General features: G+C 43.0%; 1 protein-coding gene across 1 annotated transcript in view; it reads right to left on the bottom strand.

The window, feature by feature from the left end:
- TSPAN7 (tetraspanin 7) overlaps positions 1-14,989 on the bottom strand; it is a 192,600-nt gene that overhangs the window by 36,227 nt on the left and 141,384 nt on the right. The window lies entirely within an intron of this gene.

Below are 14,989 nucleotides of genomic sequence, written 5' to 3'. Positions count from 1 at the left end.
CTCTGCTGACATCTAGTGGACAGTGAGGAAAATTGATGGCTTTCTACACCCTTCCCCCTCAACATCAACACAGTTTTTTTTTCTGAGTGGACTAAACTGAATCGCAAACACGTAAGGCAATGAGTTTGTTTTATAAATAAGGCAAACATCACTTTTTCAGAAAACTTGGGAAAAAAGGCATTAAACCAGACACATCTATTATCTGCATTTTACAGGAATCACTCAAATATTAGCTTAACGCGAACATATAATGTACATCAGAACTGATATCACAATGCTTGAAGTCTGCATGTGTATCATCATCTTAACTGTGTGGCCCAAAGGCAGACTGTGATAACCTGCTATGTGGGCTTTAGCTCTGCAAACCCTTTCTCCTAGATCTACCAGAGTTACTCTAGCATTCCCTAAACCACTGTGTGAGGATCCAACCCTTTCAGCTATCGCCACTCTAAACACCATCTCTAGGGACTAGGAAAGTTAGCACAGAGACTGGGGTGGATATTAAGAAGGTTCTGGAATCAGGTTCTCCCTCTTCCCCCTTCAGTGTTCTCTGTCTTAGAAGATTTGTTAGGTTACTCTGGCATTTGCTTAGAAGCTTTTAGGCCAGTACAGTCATGCCCTATTTCCCCAAAGAGACTTCCATTCATTTTTTTGCTGCACCAAAAAACAAGTCAGCCATTTTGAGAGAGATCCCTCCCCACTACCATGTGACGGGGCAATACTGAAGAGAAAAGTGAGGCAGCTTCTTGATGTGTCATTTAGGCTGACTGAAAGCAGACCGCCTAGGGCACATTATTCTCATTTCCTGTCCCAGTCGTTTTGCTAGTCCTACTACAGTGTAGCAGCAGGACAAAGAAGTGTTCTTTGGTTCTACCTGCAGCTGAGGAAGCAAAGATGTAGCAATGCAGAATCAGGAAGCTATCCAGATACAGCACTTCCTGTCCTGGAGGTTGAGCTATGCTGGGCGAAGCTGTTCAGTAATAAGAAGCACATCTGAGGAACATCAGTGGGAAGGACTGTGTACAAACTGGGTGGAGGGTAAGGGGAAAGGAAAAGAATAGAAGAGGGGGAAGAGACAATAAAGGGTGATGAGGAGGAAAGACCACAGGAAAAACAGAAGACAACAAAAATAAAACAGAGAAACAAAAATAAGAGGGAGGAAAGGTGGTGGCAGAGATAAACAAACAAAGCATCCTGAGCAGCTCTGGTATGTCACAGAGCAATCCCATTTTAAACTTCCTCCTCTTGGCATCTCTCCTTCCACTCCCTTCCTGTTACCCAGTGTTTCACAACCATTTGACAGCTGAGCCTCTTTAGGAAAATGAAAACAATGGTGTTTCCCCACCCCCCGCTTTGCCGTATACTATTAAAGACCTACCCATCTTAATGTAAACATCTCCCATGCCCCTTCCTCTCTCCAGCAGCTATGCCTTTGCACCCCCGCACACTCTGGGAAACAAACAACTCCTCTCCTGTCTTACACATTTTGAGTAAGTCAGTTGTTAACCATGTTGACATTGAAAGTATCCTCATGGACATCCAACTCAGCATCCACTGAAATTACCAGGGCAAGTTCACATTTCACAGTTTTTGTTTCAGGCTACCTGCCATCTCAGGCAGGTGCCTTTGCATTTGCTGCATGTGCTTCACGGCTGGAGGGTTTGCTTTCTGACCACAACAGCGAGGGACCTCCTTTTTTTCCTTTTCCAGTGAAAGCAGAGATTCTGAAGAACAAGAAGGGCTTGTCTGTGCTCATCTGGTTAATTCTACATATCCCCCTTCCCTTAAGGAGGTGCGGTGGAGGGGCTGAGTGGGGAAGGGTGTGGGGATGCAGTGTGGGTAGGGCTGCAGGCAGAAGAGGCAGGACAGGGAGTTAGCCTCCCCCCAGAGGAAGCTTCCTCCGCTGCCCATGCCTCACACATTTGGAAACACTGTCTCTGCCCACCCAGAGAGATTCCCTGTGCTATGCCTTAGGTGGTTAAGCACACTCCACCTTGTGTTATAGCTTCCCTTGCTCCCCCTCAGTCTACCTCACCAAATAACCCAGCCCTCTCCTGTACACGCCACAAACCTGACTCAAGCGTTCGATGGAAACTGGGCCTGGCAGAATCCACTGCTGCAAGCACACAGTGTGCAGGAACAACAGGTACTGGCTAAATCACACACATGCAACATTTGGAAGATGGTAAGCTGTGCGGGGAAAGCCTGTCTTTGTATGTGCTGGAACAGCACTCAGCACAAATGCACCCCGGCTTCTGACTGGGACTTCTAGTTGCTACTATAATATAAATATGAAATAACTATACAACTTTCAAACTTCTGCTGCAAAAAAATCCACAGGAATTATTCATTCAGAAGTATCTCTGTAGCTGCCTTTTGCCTACAATGGCCCCTGGTTGCCTTGGGCACATGGGTCTTTGCCATTATTACCTAGCTGGGGCTACAAAATTTGCTTCACAGAAACACCTCCAATCTGCTTCTGCACTGGAGCTCATCAGTGTCAAGGAAACACATCAATCTCCTCTTATTTTTCATGACCCCCACCCAAATCTCTCTTCTGAGTCACCACCATGGGTTTTGAAATGTCTCTTATCCCTTTCAAAGACAGATATCAGCAGAGATGTACCCTCTCCTGCCCACTATGAAGATAAAAGCACACTTCTGTTCATCTTTCACATGGCTCGTTAAAAAAGTATTGATTATCTAATCTTGTACCAGATCAATCGACAATTTAACGTCAAACAATTACCATCTGGTGGTGTAAATTACTGCAGACGACTAATATCAATTTAAGTTTCTCCCCTCCCTCACCTATTTTTTCACCCATTTCTAGGGAAGAAAAAATCTCTCCCCCCACTTTTGTCCATAGGTTTTTTCCAGTCAGCTCAAATTAAGAAGTTAAATGCCAGGAAAGGGTTGGGGAGCATAGAAACTGAAAGAATGGACTCTGCCATCCAGCTAGGCAACAGGACTGTTCTTGCTCCCACTGATGTCAATGGGAGCGTTGCCATTGTCCTTAAGAAGAGCAGGATTGGGCCTCCCTGCCAAGGATGCTTTCTGTTTGAGAGAGACCACGAGACTTATGATACAGAGAAGTTTTAACTACATTTTTATTCAGCTATTTGAAGACAATTACCAACCCTTTAGTACTGCTCGTTTATAGTCTAAGTCTGTTTATACCTTAGAGAGGCATGCTACATTAGGGCTTACTACATTACAGTATATTCAGAGTTAGAAACAAAAGAGCCATGATGACTACTAATGCTTTGTTCTGCTTATTACTTATTAGTAAAATATTGCTTGACATGGGTTTCAAAAACACACCCCAGAACAGGCAGGGAGACATAGAATCCTACAAACCACCATTATCAATTTCACACTGAGAGGGAAAGAGTGAAGGATGTTCCACACCAATGTGCCCATGGTATACCTGGAGTTTCATCACTAGGAGCAAATTATAAACTATTAAGGGAAAAAGAAGGAAGCTCTCTCTGCAGATACTTCAATGATCAATATTCAATTGAACAGGAGTGAAAGTATGACTGACTCCTAATTCTACCCACAAGCAATCTCAAGGTTTATTCTTATTTCTAGCCCTCTGTTCTAGCTTGTAACGTTCCATCCTGTAATTAGGTCCAAATGTCTTTTTTCTTTTTTTCCTTTTTTTTCTTTTTTGAGGAAAGAGGGATGCAGGGGGATCAGGACATTGCTGAGCTTCTGGCTTGAAATGCAACAATGCTGTGGGACCTTGCTATTGATTGTAATTGTGCATGCAAGATGTCTGTACTTTCAATCTTCATTCTGTTTACACACTGCACTTAGCCAGGCAGATATGTATTGTCCTACACCTTCCTCTCCATATTTCCTCCTCCCAGCAGGGTCAGAAACAGGCATGGCACCACAGACGTCGACCTGATTAATGAAGCAGTTCCCTCGTCTGATCTGAAACCGCCCCATCAGCCTAATTCTATATCCAGCTTGACCTATGTGTCAGGCTCAATAGACTAGAGCACGGTGATGTGTGTCCATCCGTAAAGGCTGAAAAATAAACATTTTGTTGAAAATACATAATCTGTTAGTTTGGCCCTTTGGTTTTTCCCAGGTCTGTGACCCCTGCCTTACTATGGGCATTCTGCTTAATACAAGCCCTTCTCAGTAAACTTCAGGGTAACATCAGAGGCTAAATATACCTTAATCAAGACTTACTATGAAGCAATTTTATATGAATCATGTAAGTTTACCTCCTACCAATTTCCTGAATCTTTTCCAGGGGGTGAGGTTGGTAGATGCTAAGTCTGGCAGAATATAGCTCACAACTCTGATTCTGTTGCTTTAGTTTTAGAAGCAGAGTTGCCCCGTAGTGAATTAATCTAGGTTAGCAAAGCTACTTAACAAGAGATTAGCTGATCTGAATGCAATACCACTTTGCAATAATTTTAAAGGACAGATGTCTCCTTTGTGTATTTCAATTTTAAAGTGAGAGCAGTGCAGTTCAAGGTGGTCTGCTTTGTTCAGTTCATTCCATTTTTTCATGAGAAAACCTCAACTTTGCCATCCAGATTCTGCCAGCGTGATAGCGTTATGATGAAATTACCTTTTTATTACTAAGGGCTTTCTTAGACTACAAGTTCCTTCGAGGAGGGGCCATGTCTAACGGTGTACAACAATGATATGAGCCTGAATGCAGTCCCTGGGCTTTGCCATAAACATTAATACAAAAGGCTATGCAATAAGCGCCTTAAAGCAATGGTCTGTCTTTTCATCTATTTGTAAAATGCCATGCACACCTACCATATGGCACTGTATAAATAATTTAAAGGCACAGTCAGGATGTTTTCTGAGACCAGGGGTGCAAGTATAGCTTTCACAACAAGTGTCACTGACCTCGTTCTTTACTACTATAGTTATAGCATACAAGAGCCTTAGAAACATGAAGGCATTTAAAAGTGACCTCAGAGAGGAAACAGCACAAATATGTACATTAGGAAATAATCTAAATGGTTGAAATTCTTTTATTAATACCCGTAAATCGTGCAATTCATGTCCCCTCTTTCTTGCTTTTCTCTATTGAGCATTAGCTGATATTATGGGAGCTCCAAGCAAACCTTCACTGTCGGGGGGCTGTGAATCACAGATTAGAAAATGTGTTTGAAATTGATCTGTGCATTCCTCTGTAGCACACAGCCTTCCCTGGAACCTGGGTCTCCCTGGTTTGCAGATCAACAGAGACAGAGAAGGACAGACTGTGCAACCAGACAGGCTTTACAGAAGAATCTCAGAGCCAGCCCTGTGAATGGTACAGCTATAGAAAACGGATGTTGTGCTATAGGGGACAATGAGTTCCTGTAGATATTGTCTCTTACATTTGGGCAAATTGGTTAACCTCCCTGTGCCTGGTTCCTGGATAACACCATCTACCAGATGGGTTTTATTTGGCTTACATGTCTGTAAATGCTTTGAAATCCTCAGCTGAAAGGTCCTGTATAAGTAGAATTCTTCTCTCCGGTCATTCAAAAGCTACCACAGCATTAAGGATCTTCTGTGTATCCTCAGCAAATACAAGCAACTCTTACTGTGACCTAACATTCTTTAAATTTCAAACCCCTCTGCTATTTTATGCAGGAAAATTTAATAATTATCTGATAATCATAAACACAAGTGCTTATTGACTCTTCATCTCTTTACTCCTTGATGCGCTGAAGGGTTGAAGTGTGTTCACAGCTACCTGTGAACTTTGCAGGGTTCTGCTCATTACGAAAGGAGGGGCTATGAGTAGCTATACTTTACATTTAAAGATAAACAAACATAGTTCATGAGGGGAACAAGTACATCTGGTCACTTGAGACACCCACCCTTCCTCTGTATATTCTTCTCCCAGAGTAGCTCAGGTCACGATCAAGTCAATCATCATGATAAACCGTGGCAGAGGTACAGATCTGATCAATATGTCTTCCATTCAAGGCTGTCATGGGGCCAGTGACCTTTCAGGAAGGATCAAGGCCTAACTGGCCCCATGACGACCCTGTGGACTACACCTGGGAGCAATCAGGTGTTCCAGGTGGCACCCGTTAGCTCACAGTAATGGAGCAGCTGAGCTAGAAAGCAGCTGCTAGAACAGTACAAAGGAGGAAGTTGAGTAGAGGAAGAAAGAGAAAGGGAAGGCTCTCTGGAGATGGTCTGCAATTGTTGCAAGCTGGGAGGAACCCACCAGATGTACAGTAGGCCTCTGTGGGGGCAAACCCTGAACAAGCACTTGCAGTTGACAGTAAGAGCTCCAAAAAGCTGGCAGGGTCCTCGGGGAAGGGAGACAATGGGTAGCACCTGCGATTAGGCACGGGGAAGAGAGCTGACAGGGGTCTCCAGACCAGAAAGTCCTACATTTTTGAAACTGGCTCCTGAGAAGGGAGTAGGAAGGTGAAGATCACTGAAGGAGAGATTCCACATGAGAGGAAGGAGAAGAGTTCTCTCCCTGGGGGAACCCAGGCAAAGCAGTGCAGACTCCTATGGGGGGAAGCCCTGAGTTAGGGCATAGTGATAACTGGGGGAGTTGTAAACTAGAGCCTACAGCAGACTGGGAAAAACTCATAGGGAGCAGATTAAGCTCCGGTGGGGGGGAGGTGGTATTGAGAAATGAGAGTAGGGAGACCCCAGAGGTAAGCCGCTAGCGTCCTAGGCGAAGGGAGGCAGTGTGGAGAATGCTGCTTGAGAAAAAGCTATTAGTTTGTCCCAAGAGGGGCAGAAGCAGATATTATTTGGATCTCTTTGGGTTGGACTTACAGCTGGACATTTCATTATCCCAGAAGGGGTTTGGGCTTTGTGACCTGGCCAGACGGCTGACCCACAGAAGAGCCAGCAAGAGGCAGACGGCCATCAGGAGGTGCTGGAGCAGAAGATAATGGCAAAACCATGCCCTGATGCAAGGGGCGCACTAAGGGCTAGTGTGCCCCCATCACAGAGACAAATGTTTTAGGACTGATGTGTCAGGACAGATACAGGGCAAGTAGTACTAACCTTTCAGGTTTTAGAATCCACCTCCTACTAACTTTCAAGATGAGCCAAGATCTGCTTCCCAGAATAGTTATATTTAAACATCTTTAAAAAGTCTATATACACAGAGCAACAAAGCTACACTCACTTTATCAGCTAACTACTAAAAGCATAACTTGGCTTCCTCATGGGCCTGCTAAGAGTTTCAAGATTTTCCCTGGAGATAGCATGACGACTACAGCCCCAGTATTAATAAGGTGACATAATTAGCAGTAGGATGATAAAAACCAGGTCTGTGCCTTTCATCCATGTAATAAAGAATTCAGGTGGCCGGAACCAAAAAAAGCTTCTGTCAATTTGTATTTACTGTGGCAGCTTTGCTTAAACAAATAAAGCATCATCCATCACCCCTGCCTTCAGAACACAAACAAATCGACTATTTTGAATGGCTGCAGAAGACACTAGCAGGAAAGGAAAGATCCGGTCTTGCTCTCTATCTGCCGAACCTGAAATTATTCAGAACCCAAGAGTTTGCTTGAGACTGCCTTTTAAAAGAGGACAACAGGGAAAGTGGTCCCTGGATCATTTGCGGGTAGTCTGCAGAGAGCTAGCTGGTTCAGTAGGTCTGATCAACAGCCCACTGAAGTAAATGCAAAGATTCCCTCTGTCTTCATTGAGTTTTGGATTAGGCCAACGGTGCTAAACCTTGTTTCCAGTTGCTAAGTCACAGTATAAAGTTAAAAGTACATTTTAATATTTTCCTAAAATTACTTTTCAATGTAAGCAATTGCTGTTATTGCCAGAGACTGTAAGCTCTTTAGGGCACGCAGTGTTTTTTGTTAGCTGTTTGTACAGCGCCTAGCACAACGGGGGTCTTGGTCAATGACAAGGGCTCCTCGGTGCTACAGTAATACAAATAATAAATAATACAGTCAAAGGAAGAGGCGGTAGTTCATGTGATCATGAATGGGAGAGAAAAAATCCACAGGGCAATCTTTCTGTTAAAGTGTAGTCCACACTAATAAAGAGTCTGAGAACCCCTAACTTGACCTACGTAAAGTGTTGCCTTCAGTTTTGGAAAGAAGCTCTGATCACTGTTTGACCAGTAAGATGAGGGATTTCCTTATGCTAATGACTAGAGCTCTGGGAACACTGCAACTACATGGGGAAAAAAATTACCCCAGCTTTTGCAGTTTCATTTCTTTTGATCTAAGAACCAAGTGATAAAATGCATAATTAATCTTCAGACTATAGAGTAAAGGAAATACAGGTTTAGCTTATCCAAGTCATGACTCAGATGAGAAGCATATTTTTAAAAGACTGTATATATGAGGGTGAGTGGGGGAGGATGTATACATAAAGTGTGGCTCTTGAAGGAAATTTTGCTCATTATTTATGACTATACTTTCATTTTCTTTTGGCAAAATTCTAACATGTCAGAACTAGAAAGAGGTATTCATAGTTAAAGTTTGCAGAGTTAAGAACAACTTGAGAAATTCAAACTATTGTAGTGGGCAATTTTAAGACTTAAAAATATTCAGCCAAGTACTGAGATTAGCTGGATCTTATAAACCACAATTGGAAGTTTTCAAGAGGAAAGCAGGGAGAATCCCTTTTGACCACATCAGATAACTTTAACTAGGCCAGCCACATACATATAGCAATTCCTAAAGCAATGTGGAAACCCGTATCTTTTATGGCAGTGATAGCTTGGATTTATGGCACTCTATGGATCACGACTGTTCATTAGAGTGCTACAGATGCCCTAGAATCCTTATTGCATCAATAACAGCTACTGATGTCAATACACATTTCTGGTTGACCAGTGAAAGCACAACCTTTCAGAGCGCAGTTCATCAAAGCGAAGAGAAAAGACAATGTCAATTAACATGAGAGGAAAGGGCTAGTTTAGAAGATACAAAACACTATTAACTGCATAAGTAGAACAAACTAGGTAGTCACCTATCCTCTTCCACATGTCTATGGTCACCCTCCACAGAAATGGTTTGGGAAGACAATTCTTCCCTGGAACATTGGAAGTTACAATTCCTCCAGTAGATCCTTTGGTTCTCCCTCCTGGTCACTGCTCACACATCACAATGAATGAAAGCTTCTTGTTCTCTCAACGAATCCTGTATACTCCACAGTACCAAGAAAACCGCATTAGTGTCAAGAAAAGGAGTACTTGTACTGAATGCATCCGATGAAGTGAGCTGTAGCTCACGAAAACTTATGCTCAAATAAATTTGTTAGTCTCCTAGGTGCCACAAGTCCTCCTTTTCTTTTTGCGGATACAGACTAACACGGCTGCTACTCTGAAACCTAGAAATTGACTGATAGCCAAGTTTCATTTGTAGTCCTGTGATTCCTCACAAGGCTCCTGGGCATTCACGCAGATGTTCAATCAGCCTGTTAAGTCCAGGGGAAAACTACAGTTTGCTGTTGTGAGAACCACAGCATTCCTATATTATTATTATTTACTATTTGTATTATCATAGCGCGTAGGAGCCCTAGTCATGGACCAGGACCCTATTGTGCTAGGTGCTGTACAAACACAGAATAAAAAAACAGTCCTTGCACCAGACAGCTTACGTTCTAGGCAAGAGACAACAAACAGCTGGATAGACAGACCGACCGATGAGGGAGTACAACAATGAGACAATACGGGGCAGCATAATAACGTGCTGGTCCCAGCATACCAACAGCCTAACTGCTGTCAAGTTTTTTTTAGGCTTCAGGGCCACAGAGAGTTTTAAGGAGAGATTTAAAGGAGGATAATGCTTTAACTTTTGTAGAGATCAGGACCAGCATAATCCAGCCCCGTTGACCCTTCTTCCATGCAACTAGCATCAACTTTCTGAAATGTGGACGTGTAACATTGATCCGGGCATCCATTTACTATGCAATAACTTATAATGCCTAATGAAGTCCATTCGCACCCTCCTCATGCGTGGCATGTATATAACTACTGGGGAAACCTGGCCAAATCTCAGTCACTCATGCCTTCTATTTCAGGGTACTCTGACATTAGCTACAAAGTCCATGCTCCCAAGCGAAGTGTGTTTTTTGGTTCACTCCCTACCACATATTTCCATCTAGACCACAATCAGTTTCCAGTTCTGTTTTGCCATCTCCTCACACACCACTCTAACAAATCTGTTGTGTGAACAGTAGCATACCTACTTCCTACTGACAAATATGAACCATTAACATTACCAACATCTTTCTAAAGACCTCTGAGGCTGATGCTAGGCAACAGGATAGCGCAACACATTAGCAGTGAATAGATGTCACTGCAAAGCAAAGAACTTGATTGCATGTTAATTTTACCAGAAGGTTGAATACACACATCCTGTAGGTTGATTGCTGTGAAGAACTACTCTGGGATGAACTGTTCTCCCCCTCAGAAGATGGTGGACCTGAAAAATGACCAGAGTTCCTGGGCAGCTGTGTATTTGATTCACTGGCAGCAGCAAGCTTGGCTGAGATAAATCAGCGGCACTGCTATGGGTACCTGCACGGCCCCACAGTATGCCAACATTTTTATGGCTGACTTAGAACAATGCTTCCTCAGCTCTCGTCCCCTAATGCCCCTACTCTAATTGCGCTACATTGATGATATCTTCATCATCTGGACCCATGGAAAAGAAGCCCTTGAGGAATTCCACCATGGTTTCAACAATTTCCATCCCACCATCACCCTCAGCCTGGACCAGTCCACACAAGAGATCCACTTCCTGGACACTGTGGTGCATTTAATAAGCGATGGTCAAATAAACACCACCCTATACCGGAAACTTACTGACCGCTATGCCTACCTACATGCCTCCAGCTTTCATCCAGACCACATCACAAGACCCATTGTCTACAGCCAAGCTCTACGATACAACCGCATTTGCTCCAACCCCTCAGACAGAGACAAACACCTATAAAATCTCTATCAAGCATTCTTACAACTACAAGACCCACCTGCTGAAGTGAAGAAACAGACTGACAGAGCCAGAAGAGTACCCAGAAGTCACCTACTACAGGACAGGCCCAACAAAGAAAATAACAGAATGCCACTAGCCATCACCTTCAGCCCCCAACTAAAACCTCTCCAACGCATCATCAAGGATCTACAACCTATCCTGAAGGACGATCCCTCACACTCTCAGATCCTGGGAGACAGGCCAGTCCTTGCTTACAGACAGCCCCCCAACCTGAAGCAAATACTCACCACCAACCACACACCACACAACAGAACCACTAACCCAGGAACCTATCCTTGCAACAAAGCCCGTTGCCAACTGTGTCCACATATCTATTCAGGGGACACCATCTTAGGGCCTAATCACATCAGCCACACTATCAGAGGCTCGTTCACCTGCACATCTACCAATGTGATATATGCCATCATGTGCCAGCAATGCCCCCCTGCCACGTACATTGGCCTAACTGGACAGTCTCTACATAAAAGAATAAATGGACACAAATCAGACGTCCAGAATTATAACATTCAAAAACCAGTCGGAGGATACTTCACTCTCTTTGGTCACTCGATTTGAGCAGGGGGTTGGACTAGATGACCTCCTGAGGTCCCTTCCAACCCTGATATTCTATGATTACAGACCTAAAAGTGGCAATTCTTCAACAAAAAAACTTCAAAAACAGACTCCAACGAGAGACTGCTGAATTGGAATTAATTTGCAAACTGGATACAATTAACTTAGGCTTGAATAAAGACTGGGAGTGGATGGGTCATTACACAAAGTAAAACTATTTCCCCATGTTTATTTCCCCCCCCTACTGTTCCTATCACATTCTTGTCAACTGCTGGAAATGGCTCACCTTGATTATCACTACAAAAGGTCCCCCCACTCCCCCAGCTCTCCTGCTGGTAATAGCTCACCTTAAGTGATCACTCTTGTTACAGTCTGTATGGTCACACCCATTGTTTCATGTTCTCTGTGTATATAAAATCTCCCCACTGTATTTTCCACTACATGCATCCGATGAAGTGAGCTGTAGCTCACGAAAGCTTATGCTCAAATAAATTGGTTAGTCTCTAAGGTGCCACAAGTCCTCCTTTTCTTTTTATGGATACAGACTAACACAGCTGCTACTCTGAAACCTGAGATAAATATTGAAATTCCACGTGGTCCTGAATTAGTACTGTGATTGTTACAGAATAAAACTATTTGTACCTGCCACAACGATCTCCTATCTATAGTTAAAATAGAGGAATAAGAATTAGACAGAAACCATGTTTATACCCAATATATGCGAGAAAAATATAATCTGTGTCGTTACTGGTATAACTTTCACAACGTGTCAGGGGAAGTCTGATTCATCTGTGTTCAGAGCTAGGCTAGTTTATATAGCCAACCTTTCAGAATGATAGGATTTTTTTTTAGTGCTAATTGTTTGTTTGTTACAAGCTCTTTCCAATGCTCGAAAATTGCCCTGCTCTCACCACACAGAGTTCCATGTAATCTATTTTGATGAATAGGCTTTCTGGATGTATTTCCAGGAAGAGGTGCTTTATTTGGCCTCTTAAATGTACAACATTCTATTTACCCCCCTGCCCTTAAATGTAGCTGCTGTGAAAGGTGCTTGTAAAACAAGCATTAAGAGCTTGAATAAAACCAGAGATAAAGTTTAACTCACCTAAAACAACCTGCACTATCTTGTCTCGGGTGTGAAATCTGTGGCAGCTCAAACTACAGCAACAGCCCACGAAACATTGGGACAGTAAAAGCGTTTTTCATCTTCATGCTAGGTGAAGATTTTTTGAAGCAGTCGTAACAGTTTATTTTAAATAATTGCTCAATAGGGAAGATATCAAACCTATTGAGATATACACAGAGGGAAAGCCTGTGAGCTGCTACCTTTGTGATGCTGTGTTCCACACTCACAACTGTGAGGCCCAAATACTTTCTCCTCCTCAGAAAAGGTAACCATTGATGCTAATTAACAGAGGAGAAAGAAGAAAAGGAGTTAAAGATTTATTAAAAATAAGGGCAAAGACCACTAATTCCCACAAAAAGCATTGCAGCAAGAGAAGGTAGTTGTTAGTTTTTACACACTTTTTTTGGCAGCTGCCCAGCAACAATCATTCCTTCAATCTTGCTTTAACACAAGGGTAGCAGGGTAACCACCACCATTTTGGATACATGGGTCACACAGTGCTTACCGATTGAGACCCTGGGCTGCAGCTCTCCCAAGGCTGCTCCTTTTGGCCTGCCAACATAACATGTTGCTTCAAGCACTGACCCCTTTGCTGGCCTACTCATTGACGTTCTTATCTCACACTCCTTTGTGGGCTGATACACTCCATTATTCCTGCTGGGCCCTCGGCCTGTCTTTTTTTGCCCAGAGCTCCATATGTGAAAATTTAGACTTCAAGGACTGTGCCAGGCTTCATTAAAAGTGTGGGAGGCCCCCCAGTCCCTTAATCAACAATCTGTCAAAACTGGCATCGCTTTCACCAACAATCCATTAAAGCACATAAACTGCATGAAAACAATCTAAAGCGAGAAAGTTTCTCCGTACCTAAAATTTCATCGTAAATAAAATAAGCTTGATGCCTTTTGAAGGAATCAGTTAGATGGTTTTAAATTGAAAAGCAATTGCTTCCCTCTCTAACCTGCTCGCCACCAGAAAACCCCCCAATGCATCACAAAGTGAAGAATTGATGAGATTTGTCCAACGTTCTGTGGTAGTCTATATTACAGACACAGCACCTGAATAAACTATTTCTTAGAAAGTAACTTGTGTAACCAAATGCATCAGTGGTGCTTAACCAGCCTGTGACTCACCTCTCCCACGTAGCTGGGACCTATCTAGGACTCTTCCCATGTAGCTATATGGGAAGGGCAGGATAGTTGCAATCCCCTGACACCCTTTCACAAGCCCCAGGTTGAGATCTATGGAACAGAGACAGTCACACAAATATTAAAAGCCTTTGTTTCTGCAGCAGTATAGCATAGAAAGTCTCTACCTCTTAAACAGTCCAGTATCCAAAAGTACCACAGAAGCACTGAACAGTCTCTTTCAGGATTCAAAGGAACTCCATTAGCAAATTGTTTTCTTGAGTATTGTTTCACTGGGCTTATTATCATTATTAATGGATTTTTATTCTGGATTTCTAGTATAAGACAAGTCACAGGGCCATATTCAATGTAAATACTGGTGTCCCCTTTCCATACCATGGAAGTTTGTTAACATCTGTGGACACCCCAAGACTTCCTCAACATAGAAACCAGATATTAGATCTGGCCCTCATTTTGAGGTAGCCTTTTTCCTGGGGGAAAAACATTCATAATCTATGTTCGGCAAGAATTTAAAACAATATACACGAATGGGTATTTATTAATAACTACAAGGTCGCAATTTCATTGCTCCTGTTGCTGAGTTCACTGCACACACCAGGGGCTCCTGGTTGGCTGGCTGGCAGGAAATCAGACAGGCAAGCCAGCCAGCTGGCTTTCAATGAAAATTTTGTCTAAATTGACACGTTCATGCAGAATGCTTCATGACATGTCATGTGGAACATTGAGATTCTGACCAATCAGAGCTGTCCCATGGAAAACATTCCATTGGAAAATATCCAGCCATTCTACCCTTAACTATGTGTCTCTCACCACTCCAAAGGCTCTGCATGCCTCCCATTGCTCCCTCCTCAGCATACAGAAGCTTCTCAATGGGATTGTGACATAAGAGGAAAATCACCCAGTCTTGCCCTGCCTCCCTAATTCCCCGCCTCCCTAATGTGATTGTGACCTAAGAGGTAAATCAGCCAAATACCTGATTTTAGTGGAAATCAGGCTTTTCCAACTTTCTGATTGTCATCAAAATCAACAGAGCTCTTCCCATTCATACCTAGAACATTACCTGAAATTTTGAATTGATCAAATGCAGTCTTTGAAAGTTATCACATTACAGACAGACAAACAGAGAAATGCCAGAGAGCGTTGAGTAAAACTATTTAGATTTTTTAAAGACACACACAAAGAATAGC

Source organism: Caretta caretta, chromosome 1 (assembly GCF_965140235.1).
Source record: "Caretta caretta isolate rCarCar2 chromosome 1, rCarCar1.hap1, whole genome shotgun sequence".
NCBI lineage: Eukaryota > Metazoa > Chordata > Testudines > Cheloniidae > Caretta > Caretta caretta.
The sequence above is the reverse complement of the archived record's forward strand: the minus strand, read 5'-3'. Positions and strand labels throughout refer to the sequence as shown.